The following is a 16,124-nucleotide window of genomic DNA, read 5'->3' as shown; positions in this document are numbered from 1 at the left end:
CCTATAACAGGTTGGGTTGAGTTACTAGTCTTGGAAGCCTTGGTTGGACAAACACTCTGGAAGCCCTTGGTGGGTTGAGTTAGTAGTCCTGGAAGCCTTGGTTGGACAAATGCTCTGGAAGCCCTGTATAAGTTGTGGGTTGAGTTACTAGTTCTGGAAGCCTTGGTTGGAAAAACACTCTCGAAGCCCTGGAAGGCTTGGATGTAGACCAATCTGATTATGGTTTTTGGTGATGTCCAACCATGAGGTGGAATCATTGTTTGATGGGTTGAGGTGGGTGGCCTCTGAAAGCCTTGGATGAGTTTCGATCGATGTGTTCTCTAAGATCCCACATTCATGTTTAGAATATGGAACGCGGGTGATTGGATGAAGAGAGACTTGGCTCAACCAATTTATGGTCGGGTGGAACGTGGTAGTCCCATCACCGGTTGGTTCATTGCATTTATTAATAATAATAAAAAAATTCCAGGCTTTATTTTCATGTGCAAATGTATTGATGTATATATGGATTTTGATGACTGATATGTTTATTGTATTTATGTTCCTATTATGTTGTTTATATGGACATTTACCATGGAATGTGTTTCACTCTAAAGAATAAAGGGGAAAAATATTAGTGCTACATGCAGTTGAAAGTGGGAACGAGACTATAAACTATGCTACAGAAAGAACTTCAATGTAGGAAGTTACTTTCCCACAGTATGGATTATGTCGGAGTACATAGGGGCTACGACATAAGATGGATGTTCACTACACTACAAGATGTGTCGAAGCTTGTTGAAAAACAAGAATATGACCATTGAAATGGGAAAATACGTGGAAAGTTGCATTTATGAGGAAAAACTAGCAAGATCTGAGGATAGATATGCAATTAATGAACACAATATGAATGCAATTTCGACAAAATCCAATCTAATGATGGGGTTCGAATTTCATACTTATCATAAATTCTGCCTCCCACCTAGATCAAACACTTTTTGAATTGAGAATTCAAGTAATGATAGTGAGAAGAAATTGCAAAGAAATTCAGCATGAACGTCTTGTCAACTGAATAATTTGTGCATATATTCGACGAGAGATGAATAGAAGGAGTCATGTAGTTGCCTGTTGCAACAACCGTTGGTACACCCGTAGCATCAGCTGAGATTCTTGCAGTAGCATCTCCCATAGTAGTATCAACTACAACAACATCAACATAAAAACGATGGAGATCGTTTAGGAAGAAACTGACTAAGGAAGAGAGGATTAAGAAGAAATAGGATAAGCAACCTGTCAAACCTCAAAAACAACCTTAGCAAGTCAATGATAGTGAGGAAGAAGCGGAGCATGCAAAGTAGAGGGAAACATACGATGTAGCATTTTTTCCTCTACCACCATACCTTTCACCGAGGAAACCAAATGAAAAATAGTTCAGAGACTCGAAGGATACAAATATTTTCACCTTCACACCCCTACTGCCAGAAAAGGTAACATTTACTAGGGAACTACTTGGAAAAATACCACAGTTGAAGTTTTCAAATTTTGACTTTAATGATAGGAAAAAGTACCCTTGGTTCACACTAGACCGATATTTGAAATAGGTGCACTACCTAGACAGCAGAGTAACAAGGCTAGAACCACAACAATGGGAAAATGGGTTAGCACAGTCAGAACTAATAAATATGTTAAATGTGCTCCACTTCGGTAGAAGTCTGGGGAACACGACATGTGTGCATCAATTTCTTGTACTGGAACATGATGGATGCTTATGGATGGGAAATAATATCCCTATAGACCCAATGTTGGTCTGGAGGATCACGAGACTACTGTACAAGGGCAGAACCCCGCGGAGGAGTTCATTGGAAAATATCAAGACCACACCATATCGAATAGTATGAAGAAGAAGTTTGAGCTAGAAAAAAGGAAAAAGAGGTTATGACATAAATTTAATCAGTGACCAGGAAATTAACTTCACATCACACATATTGGATTGAAATATCATGAGAAAGTGTCAGGCAAATAAAGTTCCTATGTCAATGGTTTCCTTAGCCGCATAGTGTACCAATGGGGTTCAGTATAACTAGGTCGAATACCTATGCAAGAAATTTTTGGATAGTTGTCACGAAGTCCAGGAGAAAGAGACCACATTCCATTATGCATGGTTACTTTTGATTATTGCAATGTTAGCATGGAGAGAGCCGCAGGATTCATAGTTCCCTTGAGCAGCATTAGACTTCTATGAAGCCACGCGATATGCTCACTATCATTTACCACCCAACTGTAGTGACCAATGGAGAATAGGATGTTCTTTGTATCGTATCATATGGATTTGCATATGGCAGTGAATGAGTACCCATGCCTGTCACCGAGCCTATACAAGAAGTATAGCTTTGTTGCAAATTTTAAGGCAAATGTTCATAGTGTACATATAGGTGCATAGAGATACAAAGAAGGAATGACATGCTTTGGCATATTTAGTTACTGAAGATGATATGTTAACACTAGTACAGAAATCACCCGCAGAATGGATTAATGCACTAGAGGCAGAAGCAGGAGATAGTGCGATGAAGAGGAGGACACCTCGTAGCACGACGAAGTGAGTGGAAAAGAAAAGGACAAGGATCAGGATGGGAATGAATAAGAAGAAGAAGAGATACATGTCGAGGGTCCCCAAGATACTCTAGAAGAGAATAACATAGAATCAAAAAAGATAGAGACAAACCCCATTGTCACAGAAAAAAGGAGGGTAGAGGACGAAGCTGCCTCAAAGAAAAATAAAATGTGGAAGGCAGATAAAAGAAAGGATATCATGATCCTTACTAATGGGGACCTAGAGCAGATCAGGGATAGGATTCAAGAGGAGATAGATGAATCTTGGAACAAAGTAGAAGATCACTACGACACACTTCTAACTAGTGTCACACAGCAGATTTCAGAATTGAAGATACTGGCACAAATGTTTAGACAACCAGCACAAATAGAGGAAAGCGTTGGAGTATAAAGGTAGATAGAGCCTATGCTTGTAGCGAGGTTAGCACAGATACCTATAGGATCCCTACAGTTCGACTCCACCAAGCTACAACAACAGGCTAAGGAATGGAAGCATTTCAATCTGAACATCACAGTGGTACCATTTCCAAGACTACACAAGCTGCACATGGAGATAATTGAAGAGCTAAAGTTGTGTGAGAAACACACACAACTAAATATTCAAGTAGAAAAAGAGTGAATTGCGGTTTGGTAAAATCTCGACTAGGTGATCCAAGAAAAGGATCAAATAGCACAAGAGCACTAGAAGATGAAGGAAGCTGTGGAAGCAACATGTAAAGAGATAATGGACCTTGATGTCTTAGAGGAAGAGCCAGTAGAAGAAAAGGTCGCAAAGCTCATCCTTGTAGTGAAAGGGTACAAGGAGAATATTTTCGTAGTGAAATTCAAATATGAAATGTAGATCAGTTAGTTTCAAATGAATTTGTAGACAACTACACCACAAGAAGTGAGAGATCAAAGCGAGACTGACCTAAAGATTGTAATGGACAGCATCTCTGCAGTTGTGGCAGAATATGGAAAACTCTTAGATGAAACTTTACAAATTTGGACTTCGCTACTGGAAGATCCAAATGTACAAAAATTGCAAGAAGAAATGTAGCAGAAGTAGCAGGAGTTAGAGGATATTGGGGCATCTATGAAGATCTTACCAATCTCGTAGAATCTCTTGAAGACCAATAAGATGAAGTACATCCAGAAGAAAATTGAGGAGTTGAAGAAAGAAGAAAATATTTGACAGAGAGGACTCAACCATGGCAGGATGAGGCCCTCCAACTATCACAGTCAGTGGATGAGAAGCTTCAAGAGCTTCGATAGAGGGAGACAACATTGGTATAGAAGGTTGTAGAACATGTGACAAAATAATTGTTGGAGGAAGTGGATAGTGAGGAAAAGTAGGTAATAGAGACTCTGCAACAATTCAACTAACCCTACAATAGCATCACAACAAAAATTAGAGGAAAAGTAGTTGAGTGACTCGAGACAAGTCACATGTGAGCATTGGGGGTCTGTTGGGTGCATCCCAACTTGGCCTAGTTTTTGGTGAAGACTCCACATTTTGTGGAGCAGAGTGTGAAGTAAAGAATGCAGCTGAGCGCAATGTGAACCACTTAGTGGAGTAGTAGAGTGCCAAGTGGACTACACAATAGATATACCATGTGACATATAGGCTTCAAGGCTGGTCGAAGGCCCTCCTTTCTGTAAAATAATGTAATGTTGTAAAAGATCAATGGTTTTCCGACCATAGTAGCTTGTATTAGGGGAGTGCTTGGTATATGGAACATGGTATTTTGATGATATATCCATAAATATAATAGCATCAATGTAATAGTATATAGGTATCAATAATAAGAATAAGAATCATATTTATGGTCCATATATATGTTTATGGTTGAATTATTGTGATCTGTAGTTTGTGGTGAAGGAAAGTATCTACAACTAAATGTGCAGAGGCCTGAGTCTGCAACTCAATGCAAAGACGACTTGTAGCTTAGTGCACACATCAAGAACTATTTTTTATACAATATTCATGATTATAAGCAATATTTCTTGTGATGTAGTTCAACATTAGGATGAACCATGGTAAAACTTGTGTCTTCATGTGTAGTTTCTTATTATCTATTTTGGCATCAGTTGCATTTTATTACAATGCAGTAATTATTATGGGTTTATATGATATGTTTATGTGATTAAATGAATGTGGCGAATTAATCTATGTATGTTAAAGATAAGAGAAAAAAAATATGATATCGCATCATCGACTCAAGGCTGTAGAAACCTAGTTCTGAATCCTCCCATAGTCACTTCGGGTGAGACTACAATCTGCTTACAGGTTGTTGTCGAAAGGGCCAATGAGTAAGGGTTTTATTGGTGCACAATAAAGATTGAGCCTGGATCAGCCCACTTTAAACCAACAGTACCCCTTGTTCAACATTTCCTTCAACTACAACTTCAACTCTACCAAATTAGGTGTAATCATCCTATAAGTTACTTTTGATTTTGGATTTGCCCTGGCACCAAATAAATGGAAAAGTATACTTCCTTGTGAGGTGGAAACTATAAAATATTTGTAGGAAATACATCCTGAAACTTCTATAGAACTACGTGCCTCCTCAAAACATCTACCTCCTCAACTTCCTTACCTTTATCACTATAAATGTTCATTGCAAATAACACACACCGTTTCCCACTACTACCCTTTTCTTGCATAGTTGTCACCATTCTAACTGATGTTTCTTTCTTCTTACCCTGCAAGACTCTTTTTTCCCCACTATCATCCATGCACTCAATGGCTTTTTCATAACAATCCACCTTAGTTCTATGAAGGTACAACCAATCCATGACTAGCAATATTGTATGATACCAATGGTAATACATTCAAATGTGCTAAGGTAGGCATACCATTTAAGTTAAATGTACAAGCTCTTACCCAATGATGAACTCTCTTCTTAGTACCTATAGCTAATTGCACTAACCAAGTGTTGGGTAGTGGATCCCCCATAACGGATTTTTGGGGCTTAAAGCCTAGTTTTGGGTCAATGTAATGTAAAGACCCCACAAAATGCGGGCACGGAGCGCGAGAGTCTAGGGTAGTCCGCCCTAAAAATATTGTAATTTAATATAGAATGTGTTGGCCTACCCATGGTCTATGGACCATGGGAATGTATAAATAGAGCAAGGCTCTAAGTGTAGAAGGTAGTTTTTGGTTAAGTATTGATCTTAAGTGATATGGGTTTTTGAGTGTGATATTCGCTCTGAGTCTGTGAGTCCAAGTCTTGGGTCGTAGTAGTAGAGAGAGGCTCTGCATCTGAGTTCGTAGAGTCCTAGTAGAGTATGTGGCTGTGTGTGCAGACCCCTTTATCTGAGTGTGTAGGGCAGAGTTAGGATTGTAACAGAACATAAGTTTAATAAAAGCTAAGTTGGTTCTAAAATATTGTGCCCCTATTCGTAGATTTGTATATTTATGCTTCTGTTATATATTCATGCATCTCTTTACATTCTATGATTGTGCACACTTGTTATGAATGTGAATGATTGTTAAGACTACTGGGCCCACAAAATTAAGTCAGATCTACAATAATAACACAGTAAGGGTAAAGAATCTAGACAACAGCTCGTTGCATTATGTACCAAAAGTACGCGAAGGTTAGACAACTGCACGGGGGAGTGCGAGTGCGCATGATTGAGTTGCAAACATCCTAGACCTCATCAAGACATCCCTAGGGTGTGGAAACTTGGTTCCAGCACCCTCCCATACTACCTCGGGTGAGACTTCAGTCCACACTACACGGACTGTTGCCGAAAGGGCCGGTAGTTTCGGGATTTGTTTGGCTAAAACACTTTTAAACTTAGGTCAAGCCCCAACAAGCCAACAAATGGTTCCATTGTTGGGACCAGGATCTGCCTAAGGGATGTTTGATGTTGGAACATGTTGTGGCTAGTAACACCCCCCTTCTTATTTAGTGTTATTACTAATACTAAATAAGTGGGGACCCTTAGTAAAAAATTTAAAAATCAATTAGTGCTTGAATTTCCTTTTTCAATAAAACTTACCATCATAAACTTAGGAGAATACCCTTGAAAAATCTAGAAAGCCTAATTTTTATGATAAGGTAGAGTAAAATCACTCCTTAATAAATATCGCATTGCAAAAAGGATAATGGATACCTCCTTACAAACACAATTCTAAGGTTGCGAGATCGCTATGCAAAACTTCATCGCATCGCATGCATCAAATATCACTTACGCTGAAAAACCTCAAACTGCTGATATGCGATGGCGCATATCGCAAATCACATATCGCAGAAAACACATTAACGGATGATTGTCATATCTACACTCCTGCGATATTGCGATGTTGTGATAAAGCGAGATTAGCGATCTAGCGGTAGAGAAATAAAGAGATAAAGTGATAGAGTGATATTGCGATGTTGCGATCTGCGATATTGTGAAGCAAATCGCAAAATCACTTCATCGCAAATCTTTCGGGCTCATTGTTAAAAAAAGTATTTTCCAAAAACCAAGACCTGGTTATGCGCTTTAATGCTAATTAATGAGTTAGTTGCCAATCATTAATGAAATAGGGTTTCATGCTTATCGAAGAGCCATTTCATGTAAGGTGGTATATTTTATATGTCTTCGGCATTTAAAGCTTTCCCGTCACCTTTTCCTTATCATGATTCTCACCTCATTTGTAAACTGTAGGAGCAAAGAACAGAGAATTATACAAAGAAATATTCAGGATACTATGGGAAATAAAGGCAAAGCTCTGAGTTCTGAAGATCAAGAAATGACGCCCTTGCATACAGACACCGCCTGTAACAGAGACGCTAGGATTACTACTTGGGAAGGCATGTATAGTCTACTTAAGGAAGAGAATCCCAAAATAAGGGAGGTTACAGCTACTACAGGCTCACATGGGTCTTCTGAGGTGTCTATTGCAGAGCTAGCTTGCTCATTCTTACACCGAATAGCAGCGAGTCCCAAAATTCTTCCATACATGGCCATGGTTAAATGGGTACTGGACAACACCGACATAAAAAACAGACAATTTAAGACTCAGTGTCAGCAACTTACGGAATCATTACTTTCACAAAATTTAAGCTTTATATCCGCTAACAAAAAGCGCGCAAGAGGCAAAAAATCACACCAGGGAAGCTTGGATCAAGAAACGGAGGTATTTTCCTAGCGCTAATCACGCATTGCTGAGCAAAACCTCTTGAAAGGGAAAGCCTCTGATTTCCAAGTCACCTGTAAGCCCAGAAATTTGTAAGAAAGCAATGCTAGAGGTAAAAAAGTAAAACTCGAATCCTAAAAACCAGTGGTATTTGTCAGAAATATCTTCAAAATGGTATGTATATATGTACAACAACTGCAGATAGGCTGGAGACAAAAGGCTCAAGAAAAGGCAGAATAAATCCAAAGATTAACTAAGTTGAATTGGGATTCTTACTGGGCATATTTGGTAAAACCACACAGCCAGTGCATGACTCTCAAATGTATCATCAATTCTGCCAAGAAGATGGCGCCAGCTCTTGTCGATGCCGTTTTCACAGGACAGTTAAAGTTAGAATTCGGCCAACCGACTCTTCTCAAACAAATGCTGAACGCTTGCGATTTCAAGGAAAAGATACAGAAATAGTTAGTTGTTAGTTTATTTTAAATTCAATGTTAGTATTAATTTTTCTTTATTTTTGCCTGAAATGAGGACGGTCATTTAAACCGTATCCTACATTTTTGTAATAAGTTATTTTTAGATTTAGTTAGTAGCATTTAAACCCTTCTCATGCATTTAGAGAAGGGTCCTGAAATTTGCCAAAAACTTGTCCTCAGAACATGCACTTTTGCACCCTCCGAGGAGGTTTTGATGAATGAATGGAACAAGATTTATTGATATCTGCATTTAATATCTACTACTGATGTTGCACTTTTTACTCTTAGTGGATGTTGGATTAAGAAGAGATAAATCATTATCGCTTGAAGCTCATGAGTAGAACTAGTATAAATGGTATTTCTATCTCTTAACTATTTCTGCCTTTTGTGTTAAAGTGATATTTATGTCCAGTTGTTTATATATTGGTGTGTGAATGCTTGAGTTATCATTTGGCACTTCTGTACAGTGATAGCTATTTATTTATGCTTAATGTATGAGTAGCTTATTATGCGATATGTTCTTCACAACTGTTTCGTCTAACTTTTTATACGAAGTGGTTTATCTCTATTGAATTCGTTTCTCATAACAGTTGAATGATCTTTATTACCAATTGTTATTTGAAATCATTTTAGATCGCATAACGGAAATATTACACCCCGGGTTAGTGTAGAATTAGATATTTTTGTTTATTAGAATACAATTGCATGTTATTAGATTAGAGTTAAAGTAAAAGCAGTTCACTTAGGAACTTTTAGAAAGGAAATATCAAATATCAACACACACACATAAATTAGGAAACTGGTTCCATATCCCCAGTCGGACCCACTATACCAAATGGAAAAGGAGCTACTAACCAAGGTCCAGACTGGGTGGGTATCCCCCTTGTTGTAGACCCAATTTTTGGGGCTTCAACATATTTGGCGCTAGAAGGAGGGCCCCCGAGTTGTGAATGGCAAGTAAGTCTAAATCTAAATACCATTCTGAGCGTAAATTTCCCTCACCATCTCCCTCGACTTCTCCATCGCACTTAGAATCTTTAAATCTAGAGCCAGAAGTCGAAAGAACAACAGCCGTTGCTACAAACCCTGACATTTCAGAACAATCTACCATTGAACCTCCTAAAGTTGAATCTTTGATCCATAAACTTCAACAATTTTCTATATCACCTCAAATATCTGATAAATCTCAAGGTAGCGTGACTTCACAATATAACCCTACTCATCCTCTTACCAGATTAAAGAGCGAAAAGTTTGGTGTTCAGCCAACCGAGTTACCTCTACCTACAAGAAAGAGAGCAAGGAAATCACCTAAAGGGCATGATAGCGAGACTCTTTCATCATCATCATACATCTCCACCTCTCCACCGCGAAGTCAACCATCCACTCCTCCACTTCAGATTATTGTCCACCAGTCCACAGGAACTTCCACACCTTTTTCTCAATCATCTGGAGTCGTAATATCCTCATCTTCTCAATTGCAGGGATCATCTTCTGCACTTTCCTCTGTTAGTAGTTTGGCGATGGCCCAATCTCCATGGAATAACCTAGGGGTAGTCTTAATGCCTGCACCCTTGAGTCAGTTACCAACCTATCCTGAAAAATGGCTACCTAAGTTTAATCCTGAAGCAGGCATGCTAGCGGAAGAACATATAAATAACTTTATGTTATCCATAAATCTCAATGGAGTTACCAACGAAGATGTTGTCGTCCGAATTTTCCCTTATACTCTACAAGGAGCAGCTGGATCATGGTATTTCTCATTACCATCTAGATCTATCACTAGTTGGGATATCTTCCAAGAACAATTCCTGACTAAGTTCGGTGATGACAGGTCTACGGTGACACTGATCAACAACCTGTCTAACCTTAGGGCCGAGTCAAAGGAACCTATCAAAGATTTTAATTCACGTTTCAATAAACTGTTAAATAAAATTCCTACTGCTTCCAAGCCTAGTGAAGAAGTGCGAAGTGAGTGGTACATCTCTACTTTATCGTCAAACATAGCGATCTTCGTTGATAAGGCTAACAAAACAACTTTAGTCGACAATATGAAAGAAGCAATAGTGGTAGAGAAACGTATCATAGCTCTACAAAAGAAAAACACGATAGAAGAATGAAAATCCAAGAAGGTTACTTTCAAGGAATACCCCAAGAAAAAACAATCGAAAGATCCATTCGATTTAGAAGGATTGCAAAATGTTTTGAAAACCATGTCTATTGAAATGGTTGACATTAAGAAACAAGTGGCAGAAACTTCTTCCAAAAAACCTTACAAGCCTTATAGAAGAAACCCTTCAACCGATTCAAAGCCGCCAAATGCTATCACAAATGTTGAATTAGAAGAAGAAGAAGAGGAAATTCTTACTGAAGAGCATACCGATGAAGAAGAAGTTGTAGAGGTACAAGGTATGTGGAACTTCATCCTCCCAGATGAAGAGGATCAAGAGGCATCCCCAGTTAGTACTCGTAGTAGAAATCAACTTGATCCTCCTCAACCTACTTCTAAGCCAAAGAGCGCAAGCTCAATGACTAAGGATAAAGTCGTAGCTAAGAAAACGACACCTAAAGTGACTCAAACCAACCCAGTCCAAACAGATTCATCAACTCCATCAAAAACGTTGATTGTTTCAGATGAAATGGAGTATAATATCATAGAAGACATGAAAAAGACTAGGGATAACATCACTTTTTACGAATTGAGCAAGTTAAAGCACCAGCAAAAGGTACTTTTGAAAGAATTACATGATGTACCAGTTACACCTTTGCCCACCACTGTAATCTCTCAAGCTTCCCATGAAATGGGAAGACCTCCAACTAACGTGATTAAAAAAGTTGATCCAAATGACATTGCTTTAATTGGAGGAAGGTCGAGATCTCATACTCCCCCATTTCTTCTTACTTATGAAATTTTCAATAAAAATTTGCATAATTGCTTAGTGGATTCTGGAGCTTGATCTAATATTCTACCAAAATCAATATGTACAAAGTTGAACGTTCAACCGCAAAAATCTGATGTACACATAGTTCAGCTAGATCGATCGCAAGTTGAAGTGATCGGCGAATTAAATCAGGTTACCATAAGGCTGTCATCTAATCCAAAGGTATGTCAAGTTATCGAAATTTTAGTTGCTAATATTCTGGAATTTTATGGCTTAATTATTAGCAGAGATTGGTTAGAAAAACTTCATGGATACTTTGCAACTGACTGGTTGCACATGTGGCTCCCTTACAATGGTAAACCAAATTAGATAAAAGTTGAGCGAGAAAGACATCATAAATTCATAGTAATGGAACTGGAAGGAGATAATGAACCAGTAGCATACAACAATAACATCATTGGCAACTACTCAGTAGATTATTTCTTAGGAAATTTTAATGTTCATACTTCACCTTACTTAGAACATTTTGTTTTATCTCAAGTAGAAAATTTCTCTCAAATAGATAGTTGTAAATGTATTAATTTTATAGATAGTCTTGTAAATAAATCTTTATTTTGGAAGTTATTTTTTGACGGTTCTAAGTCTAACGAAGGAGCAGGAGCAGAATGCGTGTTAATAAGTCCAGAGGGAAACAAAACTATGCTAACTTGTAGACTCGAATTCGATTGCACCAATAATACCGTAGAATACGAGGCTTTAGTCCAAGGATTATACGAAACAATCGGATTAGACATCAAATATCTTCAAGTTTTCCGAGATTCTGAAATTGTAATCAGACAGGTACGAAATACTATACATTGTTTATCAGGTCATCTAAAGCATTACCAATCTTTAGTTCAAGATCTAACTAAACACTTTATAGCATTTAATATTTCATCAATTCCCAAACTCCAAAATGCTAGTGCAGACCTCCTAGCTAACGTAGCTTCCAAGTTCATTCCTTCAGAAGACTATAGCCCTGATCGATTTTCAATCGAATTAATCTTTAGACCCTCAATTCCTGATAACATTACCAATTGGAGGATTTTTAACGACGATCCTGATATTGTGAGCTTTCTCACATCTGAAGGATCTTACACCAATTAGATAATTGATGAGGACCAACATGACAGACAATTGCAACAAGATAGCACTAATAATGCTATGCCAAAATCAGTAGTCAAGTTATAATACCTTTTATGATTTGAAAGATCAATTCAAAAGATCTACCAATTCAAAACTGCAAAGTTCAACTTTGAACTATGAATTAGTAAATCTAGGAACTAATGCCAAACCATAGAATATCAGCCTAGGTCTCGGCCTAGCTCCTGAAGAAAAATTGGCGTATATTCGTCTCTTGAAACAATACAAAAGTGTCTTTGCTTGGAACTATGATGAACTCAAAACTTATGACACTTCTATCATCCAACATGCTATCCAAATGCTAAACGATGAAAAACCTATCCGGCAAAAGCTGAGAAAGATCCATCCCAATCTAGAAAACCAGATCAAATCTGAGCTCAATAAGTTATTGAAAGCCAAAATCATTTTTCCTGTTCGACATTCCAAATGGGTTTCCAATATGGTTCCTGTTAGAAAGAAAAACGAAGACATTAGAATTTGCATTGACTTTCGAAACCTTAACAAAGCCTGTCAAAAGGATAATTTTCCTTTACCTCCCATGGAGCAAATACTGCAGGCAGCCGCAGGGTCATAATTAATGTCCTTCTTGGATGGATTCTCAGGATACAACCAAGTGTTGGTTCATCCCGATGATCAATTAAAAACCACATTCAGAACCAAATGGGGCACTTACACATATCAAAAGATGCCCTTTGGTCTGATCAACGCTGGTGCCACATTTCAGCGAGCCATGGACATCGCATTCAAGGGATTAGTTAACATATCAGTGGTAATATACATGGATGATATAACTGTATATTCGAAGAAACGAGGCAATCATCTCAGATATTTAAAACAAATCTTCCAATATTGTCAAAGGTATGGAATTTCACTTAACCTGAAAAAAATCCTTTTTCGCATTAAGTGAAGGAAAACTTCTTGGATTCATAGTATCAAAATCTGGAATTCATATTGATCCTGACAGAATCAAGGAGATTTCCGAAATACCCCTACCTCACAACAAGAAAGCTATGCAATCTTTCCTTGGCCAGATTAATTTTGTAAAGAGATTTGTTCCAGATTTTTCAAGAATCGTGTCTCCTTTACAAGCAATGATTAAAAAGAACTCAAACTTCAAATGGGGCCAAGAAGAACATGAGGCATTCAATCTAATCAAACAAGTAATTGTTAACGCTCCATCTTTAGTAACTCCAAATTTTTCCGATCCTTTTATTTTATATACATTTGCCTCTGATAGATCATATGCTGCGATACTCACTCAAGCAAATCAAGACAAGGCAGAAGCTCCCATTGCTTTTTTCAGTTCAAATTTACAGGGTGCTGAGTTAAATTATTCAGATGCAGAGAAATAAGCTTATGCTGTTTTCAAAGCAATAAAATATTTCAGACCCTTTCTACTTGAAACCCATACAAAAATCATAGTACCGTTTCCAGTGGTAAGAAATCTCTTAGTACAGAAAGATGTGGGTGAGAAAAGAGCCAATTGGGTTAATGCCTTACAGGAATATTACATAGAAATCAAACCAGCAAGTATTGTAAAAGGTCAAGGCTTTTGCAAAATGCTGGCTGGAGCATCGCTTATTTCCGAAATGCCATCTATAGAGATATAAACATATGAGGTAAGCCTAAATGATGTTGAATCATTATACGTTGATATCATATTTTATCTAAAGAATGGATATGCTCCTTCAAACCTTGATCATACCAAGAAAAGAGCTCTAAGGTTGAAGGCTAAACAATATCAGCTCGTGAACGATGTTCTTTTTAGAATAAATTATGATTCTGTTCTCCTTAGATGTCTTGAGAAATATGAAGCTGAAAAAGTCTTGCAGGATCTCCACGATGGGCCAGCAGGCGGACACTATGCTGGAGACGCTACTGCACATAAAATCTTACGCGCAAGCTATTACTGGCCCACATTATTCAAAGACTCACATAACTATGCAAGGAAATGTCAAGTTTGTCAAACCACTGCTGGGAGACAAAAGAAACCATCATTGCCACTGCAATCGGGCAACGTTGAGCAGCCTTTCGATCAATGGAGATTGGACATAATAGGTGAGATCGTTCCTCACTCCTCTAAACAACATAGATATATCCTTACAGCAACAGATTACTTCACTAAATGGGTAGAAGTAGTCCCTCTCAAGACGGCTAATGCCGAACACATCATCGAGTTCATAGATCAGTTCATAATCACCAGGTTTGGGTTGCCTTCTGCTTTAATGTTTGATAATGCATCATATTTTTCTGGTAATACGATGACTGAATTTGCACTCAAAAGGGGTTTCAAGCTTAAATACTCTGCCAATTATTACCCACAAGGGAATGGGTTAGCTAAATCTACAAATAAAAACTTAATCAGAATCATTCAGCGAACCATTGATCAAAATCACAAAAATTGGCACAAGTCTTTAATATATGCTTTATGGGAAGATCGAATAACATAGAAAGCCTCCATCGACACTTCTCCCTTTAATTTAGTTTATGGGAAAGAAGTGGTTCTTCCAACTCATTTAGCAATTCCCTATCTAGCCTTAGTTCAATATATTGATGAAGCACCAACTTCTTCCTTACAACTAAGGCAACTGGAAATAATTAAGTTAGAAGAGAAACGAGAATAGGCCAACATAATGCATGCTCACAATCAGCATTAGTAAAAGCTTCTTTTGATTCAAACATAATATCCAAAAATGACTTTCAGATGGGAGATCTAGTTCTAAAATGGGACAAGGCTCATGAGGAAAAAGGGAAACATACGAAATTTCAACGAATGTGCCTTGGCCCTTTTCAAATCGAAGAAGTCATAGGTCCGTCTACTTTTATGTTACAGGATTTAACAGGAAAAAGAGAATCTTTACCTATTAACGGACAGATCCTCAAAAATATTTTCCATAGGAGATCATTCTTCTATCTTGTAGATTAGTTTTTTTTTTATTTTTTATTTTCATAATAAAAGCAGTTGTAAATGGTTACATTCAGAATTCACGAAAAAGACACAAATTTTCTATTAGATTTTGTTTTTTCACTTGTATAAATAGAATTATTTTAGAAAATTGATCGTTATCACCGAAAGATACAGTTAAATGCTCTAGGTCTAGAAATGATACTAGTTTCAACATTGTAAATTTTGATGAAAAGCGACCTTTTGTGGGAAATTTTTTTATATCAGTCCAATGAAAGGTATCAATAACAAAACGAAGATTCTCTGTAGAAAAGCTCTTTCCAAAAACTCTACCATTGTCGTCCAAAGCTATCTTAAGGAAACAATGACTTCCTCCCCACCTAGGAAATTACAACCTTCAAGGAATAATCCAATGATACACTTTAACTTAAAGAGTAAGAGGTCTCATCATGAGCCGACTTATCATGATCATAGATATTATAGCTTGCTGACTTTGCCAATACTGCATGCCACAACAGGGCAATGACTCAAAGATTGTCGCAATCAAAAGACAAGGGGTCTCATCACGAGCCAGCTTGTTCAACAAAGTTATAAATAAAGTGAATGGCACTGTCATAAATTGGCTACCAAACCAAGACATTGTTCTTTAAGGGTAAAAAGAAAAATGAAAGCAATAAGTGTGAATATGGATTTCTCTTTGAAAATTGTATATTTCTTTAAGTGGGATACAGGATCATTACTGGGTAACAAGTAACCCTATCGAGGCTATAATTGCCTGCTAGCAGCAGAGGCTCTACCTACGACAAATGAGCATATTTAAAACTGATTTACAGAGAAGGCTTTGATTTTATCTTTATAAACCAAGTAGTGACTGATGTAGATACAAAGACTATCTTGAGGGAGTAAATAATCAAAATTAAAAATAGAAGAAAGGAAATATCATTGATAGGTAAAAGCATAATGTACTTTGTCTTTCTATA

Source organism: Pinus tabuliformis, chromosome Q, assembly GCF_031772625.1.
Source record: "Pinus tabuliformis cultivar Carrire ecotype Pingquan chromosome Q, CPIR1, whole genome shotgun sequence".
Lineage (NCBI taxonomy): Eukaryota > Viridiplantae > Streptophyta > Pinopsida > Pinales > Pinaceae > Pinus > Pinus tabuliformis.
Note: the sequence above shows the minus strand (reverse complement) of the source record.